Genomic DNA, 22806 nt, shown 5'->3' on the forward strand with positions numbered 1-22806 from the left:
AGGGCAATTAGGGATACATACTTGGGCTGCATTTTGTCTCTGTTAGCCATCCTTGAAAATGTTTTCTTGGACCCTAATAAGGAGGACACCAGAATAGAGGACTGAGGGCTGCAGTATGCTGGTTTACAGCATACCGGTAAAGCAGGGGAAAAGCTTCTGCAAGAGGGATATCTAGGTTTACAGCAATGAGATGGAGCCACCACTCAGATCATAGGATTCAACAACTGAGATTTCTAGGTTTACAGCACACCGGTAAAGCAGGGGAAAAGCTTCTGCAAGAGGGATATACCCATGCGCCATGGGTCCTTCTAGAACTTCAGTCTGTTTCCTCTTCCAATTTTAAAACCTAACCCAGTTGAGAACACCTGGAGGGATTTAATGATTCCTTTCCATAGAGGGCAACCCTAATTCTGCAAGGGCCCAAAGACCTCCAATCTCCCCAATCTACCCCAAATTTAGCTACAATTAGACTCCGCCACCAAGCATTCCTCTTAGTTCCAAATCTCCACAACCATTTACTTAGGAGGGCAGTGCTAAAAGTTTTTAATTTTCTTAAACCCAAACCTCCTTCCTCTAGAGACAAGCACACCTGGTCCCGCTTAACAAGATGAATTTTCTTTTCGTCCTCATGCCCCCTCCAAAGGAAATTCCTCTGAAGAGCTTCCAATTTTTTAGCCACCTTGGCAGGGATAGGAATGAGAGAAAGAAAATTAGTGGGGAGATTTGAGAGAGTACTCTTCAAAAGTGTCACTCTTCCTCCAGCCAAGAGGTATTTGGCCTTCCAAGAAGCCAACTTCCCTTCCATCCTTTCAATTACAGATTCCTAGATCAAAACAGAATTACTTTTAACTCCAAGGGAGATCCCCAGGTATTTTCCTGGGAGATAATTAACCTGACAAGCCAACACGTCAGCCAAGGTTTCTACGTTATCAACCTGGCCAACAGGGAAGACAACACTCTTCCCCATATTAGCGTTCAGCCCAGTCACAACTTCAAACCAGCAAAGAATTCCAAGCATCACTTCCAACTGATCAGGAGCAGCATCAATAAAACAAAGAGTGTCATGAGCAAACTGGAGCATGTGAACTTCCCCCCCCCCCCCCCGGGACAGATTTCAAAACTGTTGAAGATTAATTAGTTTTATGATGTTTTTCTGAGTAGATGTTTATGTTAGTTGTTAGGAGGTGGAGACCACAGTAGTTATGTGAGTCCAAATTTTATTATGTTTTTTGAGTGTTATATATGCTGTTTTATGTTGTGCCGCCCTATAAGGGCATAGTTGTCTTTGTACTGTTCTATTATTTTAGTATAAATAATAAGTGAAGGGGGGCGGCCAGAATTATTGCTCTCTTTTCTTTCAACTTCTCTTCTTCTCTTCTTTTCTTCTCCTTCTCTCTTCCTTCTCTCTTCAAGAAACTACTTTCTTTCATATTTTTTAATTCAAAAGATTTCTACTTGGTACCAGAGCATCGACTAGGGTTTCTTGAAGCATTCTCATGCAGCCCTAGATCAGCCGATTGCATGAAGAAGTAAAGGGCTGATCAATTAGCTATAGATTGCCCAGTTCTTGGAGTTTTTGGTGGGATCTAGACATCAGAAAGGTGATCTATTGTTCGACATCAAAATCAGGAAGAACTAGAGTACGGGAAAGAGTCCCAGAAAAGTTGGACTCTTTGTTTTTTATCTGATCTTGGGTGCCCAGGTATTGTTAGTTTTCTTTTGATTTTTTGAAGAGGGCGGTTTGGTTTCTGAAATTTTCTAGGCCTCTCGGAGTGATCGATTCACTTTTCTCTCTGTTGGGAGGCGTGGGGAGGAGAGAGATTTCCCTCCAGCTAGGGTTTTCTTCTTCCGGAAGGGTTGGTTTCTGTGTGTGTGGTATTAAATTATTTTTTGAAGGTCTCCAATCTATTTTTTCTTACTGTTGAACTGTTTGAAGTAAAATGGAGAGTTAGAATACCGAGATGAAATCTATTGGTATTGTGGGACTGGGTGTTGGAGGTAGTAGTGATATTTTTGGGTCTGGGATCATTACTACAGTAAAACTTGGTGGCACAAATTATTTGGAGTGGGCACAATCAGCTAAGATGGCTTTGGTGCCCATGGAAAATTAGGGTATCTCACTGGGGAGGAGAAGAAACCAAATACAGACTCTTCCCGATGGGTGCAAGAGAATTACATGGTAATGTCTTGGTTGCGTACTTCTATGTTACCTCATATTGCAAAAAATTTCCTATGGGCTAATACTGCTAAGGAGATTTGGGATGGAGTGACTGAAACCTACTCTCAAAAGCAAAATGAAGCCAGAGCCTATCAATTAAGAAATCAGGTTATAAGTATGAAACAGGGAGAAAAACCTCTTGTTGTGTATTTCTCCATGATGAAAACCCTATGGCAGGAAATAGATCACTTAGAAACTGTGGTATGGGAAAGTGTAAATGATGCAGCAACTTATCACAAACAGTAGAGAGGAATAGGGTTTTTGAGTTCTTGGCAGGGCTGAACCCTGAATTTGACATTTCTAGGCAACATATTCTTCCTAGGGAGGGTGTGACATTCTCTCAGGCCTATGCTTTTGTTCTGGAGAGGAGAGTAGGAGGAATGTAATGCTGATACAGCCTGGGATTGACCAGTCAGCTATGGTTGGTACAACAAAACCTAAGCCGAATGGAGACAGGGGGAGTAGTGAGACTAGAAGAGAGGATAGGAAGGACTTTGTGTGTGATTATTGCAAGAAGCCTAAGCATACCAGGAACACTTGTTGGAAGCTTCATCCAAATCTTATGCCTGCTCGGATAAGAAACAAGAAGGGAAATGCAAATGTAGCCACTATAGGAGACTCTTCAGCCCCTCTCTCCCAAACTGATTGGGAATCCATTGCAGTAGCAACAGTGAGAACAGAACTGGAGAGGTTTGGACAGCTTATGAATAAGAAAGATTCACCCAACCCTAGCCTTCCAGATGAACAGCAGCATGCAAGAGCCAACTACACCACTTCCTTTGCACATACAGGTAGTCCATATGCAATTGCGAATCTTGCATCCACTTCAGGTAAGGAGGGACCTCCCTGGATTATAGACTCGAGAGCATCTAAGCATATGACTAATGCCCCTACCATTTTCAGTTCCTATCAGTTGTGCTCTGGTAGAGACAGAGTCTCTATAGCAGATGGTTCACATATGCCTATTGCTAGGAAGGGGACAGTTAGAGTGACCAATGATATAACTTTGTCCTCTGTTTTACATGTCCCTAGACTTCATACCAACCTACTGTCTGTTAGTTCTTTGACAAAAAAATTGAATTGTTCTGTGACCTTTCTTCCTGGTAATTGTGTTTTGCAGGATCTGGAGTCAAAGAAGATGATTGGGAGTGGTCGTGAGGTGAATGGAGTCTACCTTCTGGATGAGATTCTGAGACATCAGGGCCACCATGTTAGCAGTAGCAGTAGTAATTGGTCAGAGTCAGTAAACCAGATTATGCTTTGGCACAATCACTTGGGACATCTTTCTTTTAATTCTTTGAAATGTCTTTTCCCAAAGTTGTTTGAGTCTGTTCAGTTATCTATTTTGGAGTGTGAGAGTTGTCAATTAGGAAAGCATTGTAGACACAGTCTTTTAAACCAAGTAATAAAAAGTGTACTTTTGCTTTTAATATTGTTCACACTGATGTATGGGGGCCATATCAAATCCCTTCCAAGGGAAGATTCCGTTACTTTCTCTTGTTTGTGGATGATTATACACGATATTCGTGTCTATATTTGATAAAATCACGTGATGAGGTTCCTAACTTAGTATGACAATTCCACCAAATGGTTCTCACACAATTTGGAGGTAGAACTAAGGTTTTTAGATCAGATAATGCCAGAGAATACTTTGAGAACAATCTAACCACGTATCTCTTAGAACATGGTGTAGTTCATCAGAGCAGTTGTGCATATACACCGCAACAGAATGGAGTTGCTGAGAGGAAAAACAGACACATTGTGGACGTGGAAAGGAGTCTTATGGTGCGCGCTTCAGTCCCTGTGCAGTTCTGGGGAGATGCATTTCTTACAGCCGTAAGAACTTTCACGGACTTTGGGGTTTAAGGTGCCATTTTGCCTCCTTTTTCCAGATGGAGAGAAATTTCATATACCTCTGAGGGTTTTTGGTTGTGTTTCTTTTGTTCACATTCTTGGCCCTCATCGCAAGAAATTTGATCCTAAGGCCAAGAAATGTGTTTTTCTTGGGTATGCTCAGAACCAAAAGGGGTATTGCTGTTATGACCCAGCGTCGAGGAGCAGATTTGTCACTATAGATGTTACCTTTTTTGAACCCACATTCTTCTTCTCGAGTGGTTGTCCTCACGGGGAGAGTTTTGGGGAGGAGAACTCACAATCTGTCCTCTTCCTGTTTCTGTGGTGCCTGCATCGGTTCAGCCAGCACCTGCACCATCAGTTCAGCCAGCATCGGTTCAGCCAGCACCTGCACCATCAGTTCAGCCAGCATCGGTTCAGCCAGCACCTGCACCTCTAGTTTCATTACCTGAGCCACTACGGGCAGCCTCACAGCAATATCAGCGCCAGTAGATGATGGTTGACTCCACACATCCTCGACCCACACCATTCTCTGTTAGTCCTTCTGAAACTCCAGATTCGGCAGATACAGTTCCAGGTATTCCTCTTGAGCCTATTATGTTTTCTGATGATAATATTTCTATCCCTAACACCACTATTGCAGCTGATCCCACTGACCTTGATCTTCCCATTGCACTTCGTAAGGGGAAGAGAAAGTGTACAGCCAACTGCATTTCACACCATCTTTCCTATAGTGCCTTATCACCCTCCTACCGTGCTTTTCTTTCTTCCCTGGATTTTGTGTCTATACCCAGGAATGTTACTAAGGCTCTCTCCAAACCTGAGTAGAAAATAGCCATGCAAGATGAGATGGATGCTTTGGTCAAAAACCAAACTTGGGAAATAGTTGATCTTCCCCCAGACAAGGAGACAATCGGATGTCGATGGATATTCACAGTGAAGTATAAGGTCAATGGCAAGATAGAGAGATACAAGGCAAGGTTGGTAGCAAAAGGGTATACTCAGACCTATGGTGTTGATTATCTGGAAACCTTTGCACCAGTAGCTAAGATGAGTTCAGTTCGTATACTTTTATCTCTAACAGCCACCTATTCATGGCCCTTGTTCCAGCTTGATGTCAAAAATGCTTTCCTCAATGGTGACTTACAAGAGGAGGTGTATATGAACATTCCAGCAGACTTTTATGAAAATGTTGGTAAAGGAAAGGTGTGCAGACTCAGAAAATCTTTGTATGGACTGAAATAGTCACCTAGGGCTTGGTTTGACAGGTTCAGAGGGGCACTCATCCGTTTTGCATACACATAGACACAGTCTGATCACACCCTCTTTGTGAAGAGGAGAGATGCTTTGGTGTCAATTCTAATTGTGTATGTGGATGATATAGTGGTGACAGGAAATGATCTAGAGGAGATTGATGATCTCAAAAAATCAATGCAGCAAGAATTTGAGATCAGAGATCTTGGTGAGATCAATTGCAAGGTCCAAGCATGGGATCTTCATTTCACAGAGAAAGTATGTACTTGACCTACTACGAGAGACTGGGAAGCTAGGGACCAAACCAGCAGACACTCCTATTGATCCAAATCACAGAATTAATGGTGTGGATGGTGAATTGGTAAAGGATGTGGGGAGATATCAAAGAATGGTGGGTCGACTGTTGTATCTGTGTATGACACAACCAGATATTTCTTATGCTGTCAGTGTTGTGAGTCAGTACATGCATGCACCTTGGGTTCAGCACTGGGAAGCTATTGAGAGAATACTTGCATATATGAAAAAACACCCTGGCAAAGGTATTGTTTTCTCAAATCATGAGAATCTGAAGCTAGAATCCTATACAGATGCAAACCGGGCATGATGCTTAGATGACAGGAGGTCTACATCAGGAGTGTGCACCTTTGTAGGTGGAAACTTAATCTCCTGGAAGAGTAAGAAGCAAGCGGTTGTGGCAAGGTCAAGTGCAGAGGCTGAGTATAGGTCCATAGCTCATGGTGTCTCAGAACTTCTTTGGGTTAGATCTCTTTTGAGTGAGATTGGGGTGAAAGCAGAAGAACCTATGATGTTATACTGTGACAATTAGGCTGCAATCAATAGTGCCCACAATCCAATTCAGCATGATAGGACAAAACACATTGAAGTTGATAGACATTTTATAAGAGAAAGGGTAACAACTGAAGAAGCTTGTTTGCCTTATGTCTCTTCAGAGTTGCAGCTGGCTGATGTTCTCACTAAAGGGGTGGCAAGGAACAAGCTTGAACATGATCTACACAAGTTGGGAATGTGTGACATTTACTACCAACTTGAGGGGGAGTGTTGAAAATTAATTAGTTTTATGATGTTTTTCCGAGTAGATGTTTATGTTAGTTGTTAGATAGGAAGTGGGGACCACAGTAGTTATGTGAGTCCAAATTTTATTATGTTTTTTTAGTGTTATATATGTTGTTTTATGTTGTGCCGCCCTATAAGGGCATAGTTGTCTTTGTATTGTTCTATTATTTTAGTATAAATAATAAGTGAAGGGGGCGGCCAGAATTATTGCTCTCTTTTCTTTCAACTTCTCTTCTTCTCTTCTTCTCCTTCTCTCTTCTTTCTCTCTTCAAGAAACTACTTTCTTTCATATTTTTTAATTCAGAAGATTTCTACTAAAACCATCCCAAAAACATTCAAAGGCAGCTAGCTTACTGAATTGAGTGAGCACTTCCATCAGACAAATGAAAAGTAAAGGGGAGAGAGGGTCCCCCTGTCTAATTCCTCTATAACTTTCAAAGAAACAAGCCACTTGTTCATCAATGAGGACAGAAAATTTTGGAGAGGTGACACATACCTTTATCCAGTTCCTCCACCTCAGACCAAAATTCATCTTTGCCAAGACAAAATCCAAACATCTCCAGTTGATATGATCATATTCCTTCTCAATATCCAATTTGCAGATCAGACCAAGTTTTCAATCCCTCCTTTTAGAGTCAATCAGCTCATTTGCAATCAAGACAATATCCAACATTTGTCTACCAAGGACAAATGCACACTGATTGTCAGAAATTACATTCGATAGAACTTTCTTCATCCTCTCAGCCAACACCTTTAAAATAATCTTATAGAAGCTATTTAGGAGACTAATGGGCCTGAAGTCTTTAAGTTTGTAGCTCCAACAATCTTAGGAATGAGAGAAATAAAAGTATTATTCAGGCTTCTCTATACGGATGATGAACTATGGAAGTTCTGAAATACAGTCAGAAGGTCTTGCTTGATAAAGTCCCATTTTAAATAGAATAGATTAGTCAGACCATCTGGTCCAGGGCACTTCTCAGACTCCAGATTTCTGATGCATCCTTAATCTCCTCCTCAGTGAAAGGCCTTTCTAAGAGGGAACTCTGCTCATCTGACAATCTCTTAAAAGGAGTATTCAAAGGAAGAGGTCTAAAAGTCCATGGCTGTTTACATAAATTTTTATAAAAAGTTGTAGCAATGGCCTTGATTTCCGCATCCATTTCTCCTACTCTTCCTTCACAACACAGTTTGCTGATTTCCTTGAATCTGGTTTGGGCATTTGCCATTTTATGAAAAAAACTTGTGTTCCGGTCCCCTACCTTCAACTAGGAGATGGCCCTCTGCCTCCAACTTATCTCAACCTTGTAGGTAATCTCATCATAAACTGCCTTAGCAAGATCTCTCTTCAACCTTTGATCTTGAGAAATAGGACCCACCTCTTCTGCTCTATCACTTTCCTCAATTAAGCTCAAGCAAGCCTTTTTTTTTCTGTTTCCAGAGACGGCTTGTTTTCCAACTTCCATACTTTAGCCTTCTCTTTAATCACCCCCAATTTTTTTGCCAGTCTATGGAAGCTTGACCCAATCACTTGACACTCATTCCAAGACCCGTTTAACAAGTGGATGAAAGTCTCTTATTCAAACCAGGCTTTTTCAAATTTAAAGGGAACCTTTTTCCTTTCTCGAGGGCCACAGATCAGTTGTATAGGACAATGGTCTGAAACAGGCCCTGCAAGAGCAACTTGTCTGAATTTTGGAAAAATGTCATCCCACCCTGATGACACAAGAAACCTGTCAAGTCTGACCAGAACAGGATCTCCTGATTACTAGTCCAAGTAAACTAGGCACCAACCAAAGGTAAGTCCATCGGATCAAAACTGCTAATGAACTCAGCGAACATATTCATCGATTTGGATCTTCTTCCCCTTGTGTTCCTTTCTTCAGCTGAAAGTGTCACGTTGAAATCACCCCCTCTCGCCACGGACAATCAAGCACTCCTCTAGCTCTTGCTAAGTCCTCCCAAAGCTCACACTCCTCTAACTGTTGTCAGTTGGGCCATACACATTTGTGGTTTGGCATTACTCTCCACCTTCCAAGTCGACCACTATTGAAATTGAGAAAATTCCAATCTTCCAAGAGGTAACATTGCACTTCGTCAGATCCCACATTATCATCAGGCCCCCAGCACCACCCACTGCCGGCTTCTAGAGCCATTTCACCTGACCATCCCCCCATAAACTTCTGATTAGTTTCTTGTAAGAGAATTATTTGAGATCTTGACCTATCCAGAACATCACACAACACCACCCTACTCCTTCCTAAGCCTATGCCCCAAACATTCCAAGAGTGTAAATTCAACTCCATTTAAAACAAAACTAAAGTAGACCACAGCACACACCCCCCTACTGGTGCACTTTTTACCCCCTCTTGAAGATCCTTCCCCACTTCTTGCCTTGTCATTCAGCCCACACGTTAGTCGTAGGATTTACCGGCTCTTTTTTGAAGTGGTTCCCCTTTCTTAGCTGCAAGCTTTCCACTCTCCAATAAAACTCTTTGTTCAATTCCCTCTAAATATTTTGTTGTCTCTTCTTTCAGACCTTCCATCGAAACCCACAAGAATTTTCCCAGCCTCAAGAGTTTGGAGTTTACCCAAGAAGACGAAGAGGAGGCACATTTTTTTGTGGCCTTACCTCTTCTAGTCACATCTACAGCTATCTTTCCATTCCCTTTCTCCACTGTAACAGCATCCCCCGCCGTTGATAAGTCCCCTACCTCTATCATTTTGTCTCCGTCTTCGAACTCCCCTTGAAGAGTCTTAAACTGATTCTCAATGCTTGCCTAACTAGCTACCACTGCAAGCAGCACAGCATCCATAACAATTTCCACTAGCTCTAGGTTGATGGAGGGAGTCGAAACTTCCAATGGGTGACCGACAACCAGAGACTGCACTTGGAAAGGGGCACGGGAGGCTTCCCACTCTCCTCCCTACAATACTCCTTGATTCACTTGGAACGAGAGAACGCTGGAATTCAAACCAACGCTTTTCTTCTGAGGTCGAGGACCAGGTTGGCTGAGCCAGTTGGGTCCAGCAAGAATCGGGGTAGAGGAGCTTTTTTTTTATCAGTAACAAAATGCTTTATTAAATAATAAAATTGTGAAATTATCAAAAATATAATAATAATAATAATAAAATTGTGAAACTTTAACTACAAGATCGGGGTGGAGGAGCTTGAAAAGTGGGTCTGTGGTCTGGGTTCGCTACTCGCCTTTTTAGTTTGGTCTGAGCAGAGCTCATGTGTTGGAGTCAGGTTTGGAGTCTTTAAGGTTAAGGGTGACCTTATACATGTCTAAGTGGTCCATCCCAAAATATTCGGATCTTTGGGAGAACCAGATAAGTAACCCAAACTATGGTCCACCCTTGTACATGTCTCCCTCTCTACATTTTACACCACGTGGAGCTCTAACAGGCACTCTTTGATTAACTCTTTCAAATTTTCAATACTAAGAGGATTAGTATCTTGATTTAAAATTGGAGTTCAAGATCCCACCACCGACTTCCACTTAAGTCCCACATCTTGACCGTCCAAAAACAAAGAGATCGAACGGTCTCCCCTTTCCCTCCCTTTTTCTCCACCCTCACCTCTTCCGGTAACCCTAGCCACCATCTCCCCCACCACCCTCCCCTGGGAAACCTGTCAAACCAACAATGGACTACCCTCATTGTTTCTCGAGCAATTACTCTCCCCTTCCTCCTCTAGGATTAAAATTGTTTTCGACAAAGCTGAATACTGCTCTTGCTCTATTTGGCTTTTTTTTACTCATCTTTTCTCTTGTGTCCCTTCTTTTGACTGATGGAATTTTTTCAGGCCACACCCACACCATGAAGATGGATTCACCAACAACAATTTCCACCTTCTCAAGGAAGCTATCTGCACATCTCACTTTCATTCATACCCACTCACAAGTCGCTAGTTCCTGAGGAGAATCATTAGTTTCGATGAACCCCCCACACACATCTCCGATCACCTTCATTACACTTGGACACCAGAGCACTAGCGGAAGCCCGAAGATACGAATCCAAGACATTTCACCAGGTTCCTGATCACCTTCCGCTTCAGATAAAAGCACCCCAAACTCGCACCCCACCAGTCCAGTAGCACACTAGACCTCCCAAATGTCCGCGGACCATTTCTGAGGACCCACGCCACTTCAGCTCTAGAGGGAAAGATGAAGAGAAAGAATTCATCCACCAACTTTTTCACCCTTACCCCTCCCACTTCTCTCCAAATCTTATTAACCCACAGATCTACTTGCAGTAAATCCATCCCCTCTGAACCTTCTAACCAAACAGTTTTGCAGGAAGCGTCTACTTGCCTCTACTCCCGCCACCTCAATATTAGCAACCCATTTACCTTCGACTTTCATCAGATCTGAATACCCAAACTCTGGCCACGCTTCCACTGCTGCTTCTTTGCTGTAGGGAACTCCTTTCTTACTCGTGCATCAACCCCTCCCCTCTTATACCAATTTTCAGTTTCCCACCTTTTCGAGGATTTCTGGAAAAATCTCCTCTATGCATCACAATAAACTTCGAAGGAAAAACTACCTAGCTCGTCATCGCAAGAGCCTTCTAAGGGTGAACAGAATAAGTCAAGCTACTATAAAGAAGAGAAACTAACCTGTCCACGTGTGTAGATAATCGTGCCACTAACAAGATTACTGTTAAGTATCAATACCTGATAACACAGTTAGATGACATGCTTGACGTGGTGGCTGGCTTACAATCATTTCCAAGATCGATTTAAGGAATGAATATCATCAAATTTGAATCAGATCAAGCGACAAGGGGAAAACTGCCTTCAAAACAAAGGATGGAATTTATGAGTGGTTAGTTATGCCCTTTCAAGACAAAGGACAGACTAATGCACCAGTACCTTTATGTGCGCCATTAAGCAAGCTTCACATCCTTTCATTTGTCATTCTGTAGTGGTCTACTTTGATGATATTTTTGTGTATAGACAAGATGCAGCTGAACATATGAATCACTTTAGACAAGTGATGAGAGTTTTATGCCAAGAGAAGCTCTACATCAACCAGAAGAAGGGCACTTTTATGAGTTCCAACGTAATCTTCTTTGGGCTTTCTAATTTCCTCAAGAGAAGTGGAGGCTGATCCAAACAAAGCCAAAGCTATTCTTGATTGGCCTATCCCTTCGAATTTACATGAAGTGCATAGCTTCCTGCTTCCATAACTAGGAATGGCAATGGGGTGGTTTCAGGAGGGGCACCCCCTCCCCATTCCACCCTGTAGCCAAATTCCCCTACCTCGTCCCCAATGGCGGGACAGGTTCTGTGTAGGGCTGTAGAGGGAAGGGATAATTTTGTCATTATACTTTTCTTTTGTACCATATTATTAGTATAGTGTGTATACTAGACAATAGGCATCTCTATACCTTATTGTACTTTATTCTCTTATGTAAGGGCAGTATTGTACTTCTGCCCCTTTTAAATATAAAGTGATGTTTCCTGGTTGGGTTGAGCCATCAGAACCAACCAAACAGACTTGGTGTTCTCTGCTCTTTCTCCCTTCTCTCTCTCAGTTTCTAGATTAACATTGTACCAGAGTAGGTTGCGCTCTGATTCTCAATGGGTATTTTAGAATCTTCTTGCTTCCCTTGGCTTTTGAGACAGACTAATGCACCAGTACCTTTATGTGTGTCATTATGCAAGCTTCACATCCTTTCATTTGTCATTTTGTAGTGGTCTACTTTGATGATAATTTTGTGTATAGCCAAGATGCAGCTGAACATATGAATCACTTTAGACAAGTGATGAGAGTCTTATGCCAAGAGAAGCTCTACATCAACCAGAAGAAGGGCACTTTTATGAGTTCCAATGTAATCTTCTTGGGCTTTCTAGTTTCCTCAAGAGAAGTGGAGGCTGATCCAAACAAAGCCAAAGCTATTCTTGATTGGCCTATCCCTTCTAATTTACATGAAGTGCATAGCTTCCTGCTTTCATGGCTAGGAATGGCAACGGGGTGGGCTCAGGAGGGGCACCCCCTCCCCATTCCACCCTGTAGCCAAAATCCCCTACCTCATCCCCAATGGCGGGACAGGTTCAGGGTAGGGCTGTAGAGGGAAGGGGTAATTTTGTCATTATACTTTTCTTTTGTACCATATTATTAGTATAGTGTGTATACTAGACAATAGGCATCTCTGTACCTTATTGTACTTTATTCTCTTATGTAAGGGCAGTATTGTACTTCTGCCCCTTATAAATATAAAGTGATGTTTCCTGGTTGGGTTGAGACATCAGAACCAACCAAACAGACTTGGTGTTCTCTGCTCTTTCTCCATTCTCACTCTCAGTTTCTAGATTAACATGGTGCCAGAGTAAGTTGCGCTCTGATTCTCAATGGGTATTAGAATCCTCTTGCTTCCCTTGGCTTTTGAGATTGGTTTAGGGTTGCTTTGATCAACCCTAGAACCAGTATACTCTATGCAAGCAGCAAGCTCTTGGGAGATATCAGTTCATGACAAAACTTCAAGGGGTGTGTCGCCTGACCATTTACATCATATTCTGAAAGTTTCATTGGATTTGAAGTGTAGAAGGGGTTCTATTCAATTCATCTGGGCGGCAGCAGGTTTTCTTTCCATTTTTGGATTGTGTCTGCGATTTCTGGATTGTTTTCAGTGGTTTGGACACTTTTCTTTGACTGTAAGGGACTCTATTTCTTCCCTCTTAATATTTCAGCCTGCTCAAAGTGACTATATTACATTGTACTCATGTTTTTTATTTTTTCTCTCTATTCCTAGCTCAATATGGGACTCGAGAATGGTGAGATAATTTCAGTAAAATTCGATGGCAGCAACTATGCACTTTGGAAGTTTCACTTCCAATATTTTGTTGAAGGGAAGTGGGGGCTATATTGATGGCTCTACAGCTATGCCCAATGCTAGTGATGCCAAGGGACTGAAACAATGGAAAATAGAAAATGCACAAGTACTATCCTGGATTCTTGGATCTGTTATTGTGGATGTTGCTATTTCGATGAGAGGATTCAAGACTGCCCATGACATGTTTTTTTTTTTTTGATAAATGAGAGTAGTTTTATTAATTCAAATAACTGAAATACAATCAGCCTAGGAGGAGGCACGAGACGTTACCTCCCCCGAGGACTGAACCATATACACTAAACATGCCCAAGCCTGAAACACAATTACAAAGTAGCCCAAAACAGATCTCCCCTTAACACCCCTTGCTTGGCCAGAGAATCAGCCATTGCATTTGTTGATCTGCTGACCCACTGAAACCTGACAGTCATATGTCCTGTCATCCAATTAACTTTCTTTAACAGATCCCTGTAGCCCCAACAAGCTGTTTCTAGGCTCATCATCCAGCCCACTACTACCTTGGAATCCCCTTCTACTAACAAATTGTTCACTCCAATTTGACTTGCCATCTGTATACCTTGTACCGCTGTAGCCCCATTGCATTTGTTGATCTGCTGACCCACTGAAACCTGACAGTCATATTTCCTGTCATCCAATTAACTTTCTTTAACAGATCCCTGTAGCCCCAACAAGCTGTTTCTAGGCTCATCATCCAGCCCACTACTACCATGGAATCCCCTTCTACTAACAAATTGTTCACTCCAATTTGACTTGCCATCTGTATACCTTGTACCGCTGCTGGTAACTCTGCCCTTACAGAATCGCCTTCACCCGCTGGTCCTGAAAATAGAGACAACAAATTGCTGTCTTTGTCTCTCACAATCCCACCAATTCCGGATGGCCCTGGGTTACCTTGGCAGCTGCCATCAAAATTCAATTTTACCACTCCATCCGGTGGGGGTTTCCATTCAACTTGTGATTTGTTCTTGGTGGAGAGTGTAGAAGCCACTGCTGCCCAGTTTCTCCTTAAGTCATCAAAATATTAATCTGCCAACAAATGTAAAGATTTTAACCATGAGATTGTCCTTGTCAATATGCATTCATTGATTTCAACAAGACTTCTTTCCTTTTCTAGAAATATTCTAGCATTTCCCTCCTCCCATAATATCCACAAGGTAGCAGCTCCGATACATTTCCACATTAGCTTACCTCTTTTTGTCAATCTCCCAAAAGTAGCCGGAGTGAAAAGCAGCTTTACTTCAGAGGGCAAGTTCCACCTGCACCCAAATAAAGAAACAACCCAGTTCCAAATATTGGCAGCAAAGGAGCACGATATCAGCAAATGGTTACAGTCCTCACCCTTCATTTTACACAGAAAGAACCAATTTGGGGACAAACACATAAAAGGTTTCTTCTTTTGCAAGTTTTCTACAGTATTGATCTTACCATAATAGGCTTCCCAACAGAACGTTGCTATTTTGGAGGGTATTGGCCTTGACCAAACCTCTTTAACAATGAAGTCCTGAGAGGAGGGGTTGGAGCAAAGGGCTTTAAAGAAAGATGCACAAGTGAAGGAGCCAACCGGGGTTAGGGACCAGACTGTTTTATTCGGGTTAGGGAGGTCCAAACACACCAAGTCTAGAAGCAACAATAGCAATGAAACACAGAAATTCTTCATCCCTTAACCCTCTTCGAAACCCAAAATCCCAGTTTAAAGTCAAAGGGCAAACCAGGGGGGGGGGGGGGGGGGGGAAGTAACCATGAAATGGGTTTCTTTTTAAAGAGGGAGATGGAATAGAGAGAAGGGAAACGGTCTTTTAGGGGTTGAGTGCTCACCTCTAAAAGAATGGAGTTTCCAAAACAAGCATTGTACCTTACAAAACTGAGGAATTTAGGGAGAATGTCAGAGATAGCCTTCCAAGGTGTCGTGAGCAAGTCCCTTCGGGATACCCCCGCATCCCAACCTAATTCAGAACAGCCATGAATACTTTTCACTACTTCATGCCACAACCTCTCCCTCTCCAAGGGCCACCTCCAAAGCTACTTACCTAAAAGAGCCTCATTCTTACTCACCACATTCCCTAAGCCTAGGCCTCCTTTTTTGCTCTGACTCACCACCTCCCACCTAATCAACCCTCATCAGTTTTTCTAACCTCTTTGCCTCCCTTTTGGGAATTCTAAAGACTGACAAGAAGTATAAAGGCAAATTGGCCAAAGTTGCTTTAATCAAACTAACTCTACCCCCCACGGAAATATAGTTTCTCTTCCAAGCTACTAATCTTTTTTCGAATTTTTCCACCATCGGGTTCCAAAATCTACTCTCCTTTGGATTTGCACCTAATGGAAGTCCTAGGTAGGATAGAGGCCACTGAGAGCAAGTGCATTCTGACGAGGCTGCTATAGACTCCATCTCCTCTCTGTTCACATGAACTTCCACAACATAGCTCTTCTCAAATTTACCTTCAAATTTGAGGAGCTCTCAAAGTGAACTAATAAATCCTACAGATTCCTTACCTCCATCAAATCACAACCTTCGCAAAAGATTATTATGTCATCTGCAAATTGAAGATGGGTTACTGAACTCTATCTCTACCTATTCTCCACTGTCTTAGAGATACGGCTCTATCCGCTTCTGAGAGGAATCTACTAAAAGCATCGACGACTAAAGTGAAAAGGAAAGGTGACATGGGATCACCTTGTCTCAGACCCCTACTAGCTGGAAAAAAATCATTAACTACCCCGTTGACTAGGACGGAATAATGGCAATTGGAAAAGCAACTGTTTATCCATTTGCACCATTTATCCCCAAACCCACACTTCCTTAGCATGAGTAATAAGAATCCCCAATCCACTAGGTCATAGGCCTTTTCAAGATCTAGTTTACAAGCATAACCTTGACGCCCGATCTCCTCAGCTCCTCCACACATTTCATTTGCTATTAGAATCTGATCTACAATTTGTCTTCCCTGAACAAAAGCTCCTTGCGCTTGGTTGATAAGACAAGGAAGCACCTTTTTTATCCTAAAAAACAAAACCTTAGCCACAATCTTGTATACACTACCAAACTAATAGGTCTAAAATCCTTTGGATGCTTGGCCTCATTCTTCTTGGGAATTAAGGCTAAAAAAGTAGCATTAATTCCACGACTCATCACTGGATTATCCTCAAATTCCTTGAATACCTTACTTAAATCTTCTTTGACTATGTCCCAACAATCTTGAAAGAAAGCCATTCTAAACCCATCTGGCCCTGGTGCTTTAGATCTGTCCATGGAAAAAACGGCTTTTCTAATTTCTTCCTCCTCAAAATTCCTTTCCAACCAGCTTCTACTCTCTTCTGGAAGCCTCTACTAGGTCACACCTTCCAACTCCACACTAGGTCTTAAGGATCTCCTCAAAATGGATTTGAAATGGTCAATAAAACAATTGGCTATCCTCTCTTGGGTATCAAAAACTATTCCATCCACTTCTAGTTTAGACACTAGATTTTTCCTCCTCCTTCCACTGGCTACGCCATGAAAGAATTTAGTGTTCCCATCTCCTTCCTTAATCCACTTACATCTAGACTTCTACCTCCAAGAATTTTCTTCTCTCAAAATGACTTCGTCGAACTCTCTTTTCAGTTTCCATCTCCGATCTCTATCCTGAGTGCTTATGGCTCTTTGGGAGAGGATTTAGGTCAACAGAGAGGATTTCATTTCTTCTATCTTTTCAGTTTCCATCTAGTTCCTCTATTTGGGTCAACAGAGAGGATTTCATTTCTTCTATTTCATCTATTTGGGTCAATAGAGAGGATTTCATTTCTTCTATTCTCCCAAAATGCTCCCTATTCCAATCTTTTACATGTACTCTCAATCTTTTTTGTTTTTTGTGAAATCTTACCCCTTTCCACTTCACCCCCCTTAGGTCTTCTCTCCACCATTCCTCAACCTTCTTCACGAAGTCCGGGTGAATCAACCACATGTTCTCAAACCTAAAGGGTCAGGGTCCTTGACTAAAAGGCTCCTGTCTTAGGCCAATGGGGCAATGGTCAAATGTGACTCTAGGTAGAGACCTTGTTATCAAGTCCACCCACTTATTTTCCCAACTTTCATTGAAAAGGAACCTATCTGAAAGTTGGACCAAGTATAGAGAACTTGTAGCAATGGGAGTTCCTTTAACTCACAGTTATTAATAAAATCATTGAATCTCCGTATGCTGGTTGTAATGACCTTCTGGGGATTATTTGATTCATTCATAAATTGAATTACATTGAAATCTCCCCCTAAGCACCAAGGACCATCCCAAAGCCCTTCTATCCCATAAAGTTCTTCCCAAAATTCATTCCTTTCTCTATAATTGCTTGGTCCATACACATTAGTTGGTGCCCAAGTAAATCCATCCTCTACCATCCTGAATTTTAAGGACACTGAAAATTTACCTACTAGCTCCTCCAAAACCTCCACCATATCCTCTCTCCAAAAAGTAGCAATTCCCCCCGGAGCCCCCCAAGAAGGTGCTGAAACCCAACTTATTCCTCTAGATTTTCAGATGCATCTTGCCCATCTTCTATCAATATCAGCTAATTTGGTCTCCTATAGCATCACTATATCCAGCATTTCCCTTCTAAGGAGGTCCTTAATTAGCCTTCTTTTCCTAGCACTCCCTAGCCCCCTCACATTCCAACTAATGAGTTTCATGGAGATAAGAGATATGGCCTCCCCTTCTTAGATCAGGCCCCTACTTGGAGGCTTTCCTTCTCTCCCCTCTTCCGATGAATTCCAAATTTTCTTCTATATCTGATTTCAACCTTTCCACCTTTGATCTTTTTTTCTTCCTTCGGTTGTTAATTATTCCAGATCTGCTTAAGACTGCTTTTGTTTTGTTTTGCCTTTCCGAAATTCCCTGGTTTTCCTCCAAAGATTCATCTGTTTGCCTATACTCCTCAAGGAGAGCAAAATCTGTCCCCAAATCCTATCTGATTCCTCCTTCTGCATCTTTCCCATAATTGATTCATCCCCAACTTCTTTGCTACTTTGAGCCCCTGTTTTTACTAAATCTTCTTGAGCCTCATACTTCCCTACCTCTTCCTCTTTTCTCTTGTACTTCTCCAAAAACATACAGATCTGATCCCAGATCTTCTCTAACTCCTCTTCCTGTAATTTTCTTCCCCTTACCACTTCCTCTTGTTCTTTGCCCTCCTTGTCCCCAAATAAATACTTACTATCCATGGCTGCTACATCAAGTTGAGCTACAAAAGTACCTGTTCCGGGCAGAAAACCCACATCAGTACCAGAAAACAAATTGACAATATTACCTGAAAGGTTGTGGGAAGAGGGCAATGACTCTTGAGAAGCAACACAAAGGGGCAAGGTCACGGCTAATCCTTCCAAAAGAGATGACTGTGGGTTCCCATTGTGTTCAACCAATGTTGTTTTAGTCCTTGCATCAGAATCTGCCTTTAGATGTTGTCCCCTGATTGATGATTCTATGATCGGTGACCAAGGTATGTCATGTTCCTCTAGCCTTCATCAATTTCGTGCTGCTCTAGTGAACTGGGAGCATATATAAGAACTAGTATTCCCCTGCCTCTCCCCTACAATAGCTATGATAAACTCCAATTCCTTAGGTAAAGGGAGAATTTGAGAGTGCTCCTTCTGGGATGAGTTTGTTAAGCCTGAATCATCATTTTCCAAAAAAAGCAGCTCGGTGTGTAGGCTCTCATCAGCACTGAGAGGTTTGGCTTTTTTCAGTTCCATACTTCCAATACTTGAAGAGCCTTCAGACTCTAATTCTGGGCTACTTTCTTCGTCCATCGCATAGTCCTCAAACGTGTTCGTAATATTATGATTTATTGTCATCGGAATGAGGGAACACCCTGTCTCCATTCTCGTCGGATGCTTCTTGAACCTCGGATTGCACCATTCTAGAGAATTGACTTTTTTTTCTTCTTGCTTAGAGCCCATGCCCAGTTCAGATTTGCCGCTCCACTGCAGCTAACCTTTTTTCCTACAAGCGGTGGTTGAGTTTTGCTCGAGGGGGACAATGATAGAACATCTTTTTGGTCCATCATCTCCCCTTTTCCTTTGGTCACAGGCCTACTTAAAGTGGCGTGTGGCTTGTTAAGAACTGGGTCCAAACAATTTAAAACAGTCGGCCCAATCATAGGAATAGACCCATTAATTTCTGATGGGCCTGGGCCCAGCCCCCCCAACCTCTTTACCAGTCACGTGTTTACTTAAAACATCATGTGACTGGCCTCGGTTCATTGGACCAGAATGAACTGGCTCATAAGACCGTCTTGAAACCTGAACCCTTGCCGACCTTTGTTCATTTTCTTTTGAAATTTGAACTCCAGGTGCAAGTCTATCTCCATTTAATCCTCCTGTCACCAACTGAACATAGGACCTACCATCCCTCAGCCCAACCTGCCATGCAAACTTTCCCCAAGTGTTTAAATTATTCTTTTTTTCTTGGTTACCTCAATTGACTTAGCCTCTTTTGTAGTGACTACTCTGCCTTGCAAACCACGCAAACAGGCATGTATTGTCCCTTCATCTTCCTCCCTTCTTCCCTCCTTCCAAAGATGGGCTTCGATGGAGGTAGCAAGCCAAACGGGGTATACTAAACCATCTGAAACAGCCTCTATCTTCCTTGGAATGTCACTGGGTTTAACACCACCTAGCATCACTGCAACTGAATGGAGATCACAATCAAAAACACCATCTAATCTTGCATCACAGATTACAGCTATTGACTATAATACTTCCTCCTTCTAGAGATTGAAAGGTAACCCAAGCAACCTGGTTATTACATTGTCCTCAATCTCAAAACTTTTGGTATTAGAGAGAGGACACCATTTCAAGACTGTGGCAGCAACAGCCTCTGAGTGAATATTTAAAGCTGAAATCTCTACTTCATCTTCACCCTATCTAAGCTTTACAAGATTCATAAGGAGTAATCACCATCGGCTTTTGTAGGTCTAATTCTCTGAGTATCGCCCGCGCAATACCTCTCCAATCCTTTGGTGGACATGAAGTTTCCACCACAAATTTCTTCCCCAAATCCTCCTTTTCTATTGTTGCTACCAGTGTACAACTTCTTTTTCCTTTTTCTGCAATCATCCATTTCCTATCAATGGGTTCCTCTCTCTCTTTTGTTTACCCCCTTTCTTTTCCTTCGCTACAGCCTCTACTTGTTTTGTTTTCAGCTGCTGAGTAAAATCACTCAATACCTCTGCCACTACCTTCCATCCATTACCCCTTCTACTTTCTGGGAAACAAACCAACTACTTCTTTCTTCCTCCAAAGAATTCCTGCAGAGTTATGTAGCATCCTTTTGCATTCTTTTTGCTTTCCAACTCATAACTATTTCTTCCATCAAGGTTGAACTTCGTAAAGTTCATTTGTTTACCTTTAGAACTTGCTTCTGAAACAAACTTCTGCATCCATTCGATCACTTCAAGACCTTCCAGCAGTATTGTAGCTTTCTTTGCCTCCCTAATCTTCAAGCTCCGCTGGCCTCTGATCCTTATCTCTTCAAATATGAAATCTTTTGCTTCAATCTTCATCGCTTTCCTCCATCTTGCAACTTCTACGAACCTATTCTCCATCCTCTCTACTCTTCCTTAACATCAATATCACCCTTTCAATGTATTTTTTCACTTCTTTCTCTCCCTATTTTCTCTCTTATTCCTTAAAGAAGCCATATTACAGCCATCAACATCCATAAAACTTTGATCAAGAAGACCATTCAACATTCTCTAAGTACTAGAACTGAGCTGGTCCTACATCAGAGGACCTCAACAAGGACATATAAAGTTGAATTTTGATACTGCACATGACATGTTTGAATACCTAGACAAGGTCTATCAGTAGTCAAACATGTCTAGGCAATGTCTGATTGAGTTAAAAATATTTTTTTATGCTCAGGAAGATAAAAGAATTCAAGAATACTATGCTGGTTTTGTGAATTTCTGAACTGAATATGAGATGGTTCATTTAGGGGATTTATCCACATATTGTTGTGTGAAGGAGATGAAGAAACATTTTGACAAGAGAAAAGTTATGCATTTTTTATTGCACCTTCAACCTGACTATGAGGCTATAAGGTCAAATATTCTCAGTAGGGAAACTATACCTAATTTAGATATTATTCTTGGTGAGCTCTTGAGAGAGGAAACTTGGCTTCATACTCAATCCTTCCTTGATGGCAAGAAATAGCATGGTTTAGATACAGTGTTTCTGACCACCAAGAAAAAGGGGAAGAAAGATTTCTCAAATATACAATGTTATGAATGCAAGGAATTTAGACATATGGAATCTCATTGCAAGAAAAAGAACTTTTGTACCAACTACAAGCAATTAAGCCATATTATTGTTGAGTTCCCCACTCGACCTCCTAAGAAAGGACAATCTAAAGCTTATCTTGTTGTAGTCGATTCATCTGATATCTCATCCTCCACTTCAGTCTCCTAAACCATGTTCCCTAGATAATTGCATTGTCACTGCTAATGGCAGAAGTCTTTCTATTAGTGGTTGTGATGATCTTTTTTTATCTACTTCCAAGGCATCCTCCTTTCATCTTCCCAAAAGTTTCTTTGTTCCAAAATTGACTACTAACTTGATTTCTATTGGTCAACTTGCTGATGATGGTAATAATGTTATCTTTTCTCGTAATGGTTGTCTTATTCAAGATCAATGCATTGGGAAGCTAAAGGGGAAGGGGTTTAGGATTAGAAGATTTTTTCTTTAGAATTTGAGGACAAGAATTCTGCTTCATCTTCTTGTTTGCTATCTACTACCTCCAGTTTATCTTCTACTTCTTTTTTATGAATATTTATCTTCTACTTCTTGTAATAATGCGTGGCATTTATGGCATAGAAGATAAGGCCACACTCATGCATATAACTTGGATTATATGTTTGTTTCTGGTGTTTTACCTATTAATGCTTCTTCATTTAAGAATGTTGATAAATCCTCTTCAATAAAAGCCATTTTCTGCCTTTTCCACCTTCTTCTAAGCTTGCATCTGTTCCTTTTCATATTATTCACAGTGATGTTTGGTCGTCTCTTGTTATTTCTCGCTTGGGATATAGATATTTTGTGTTGTTCAGTGATGATTGCACTTTGCACACGATATACATGGGTGTAATTTCTTTCAAAGAAACCTGAAGTATTTCCTACATTCAAGAATTTTCATGTTATGGTATAGAATCAATTTAATAGTACCATAAATATCCTATTATCTAATTCAGGGGGAGAACATTTTAATGGAGAGTATGGTGAATTTCACAATTATCTTACCAACATGGCATTTTATCCCATAGATCTTGCCATGAACTTCACAACAAAACGGGGTGGCTGAGCGCAAGAACCGTGATATTGCTAGTATAGTGAGAGCTCTTTTACATGATTCCCATGTCCCTATTACCTTATGGGTGAAGGCGACCAGCACAGTTGTATATCTTATTAATTTACCTCCTTCTTCTGTTCTTGAAAATTCTTCATTTCAAGCCTTTTTTCATCATCCACCTGACTAATCCATGCTTCATTTTTTGGTTGTGTATGCTTTGTTCATCTTCTCCCTTTGATA

General features: G+C 41.5%; 1 long non-coding RNA gene across 1 annotated transcript; it reads right to left on the minus strand.

Moving 5' to 3' along the window:
• Positions 1-13187: 13187 nt before the first annotated feature.
• Positions 13188-14968, minus strand: LOC148802917 (uncharacterized). Its single transcript, XR_016079726.1, has 2 exons — positions 14444-14968; positions 13188-14281 (listed from the first exon to the last, which is right to left on the minus strand). It is a non-coding gene; the product is annotated as an uncharacterized LOC148802917 (long non-coding RNA).
• Positions 14969-22806: the final 7838 nt, after the last annotated feature.

The sequence above is a fragment of the Nelumbo nucifera genome, chromosome 1, assembly GCF_055504915.1.
Source record: "Nelumbo nucifera cultivar China Antique chromosome 1, China Antique-T2T, whole genome shotgun sequence".
NCBI classification, from domain to species: domain Eukaryota; kingdom Viridiplantae; phylum Streptophyta; class Magnoliopsida; order Proteales; family Nelumbonaceae; genus Nelumbo; species Nelumbo nucifera.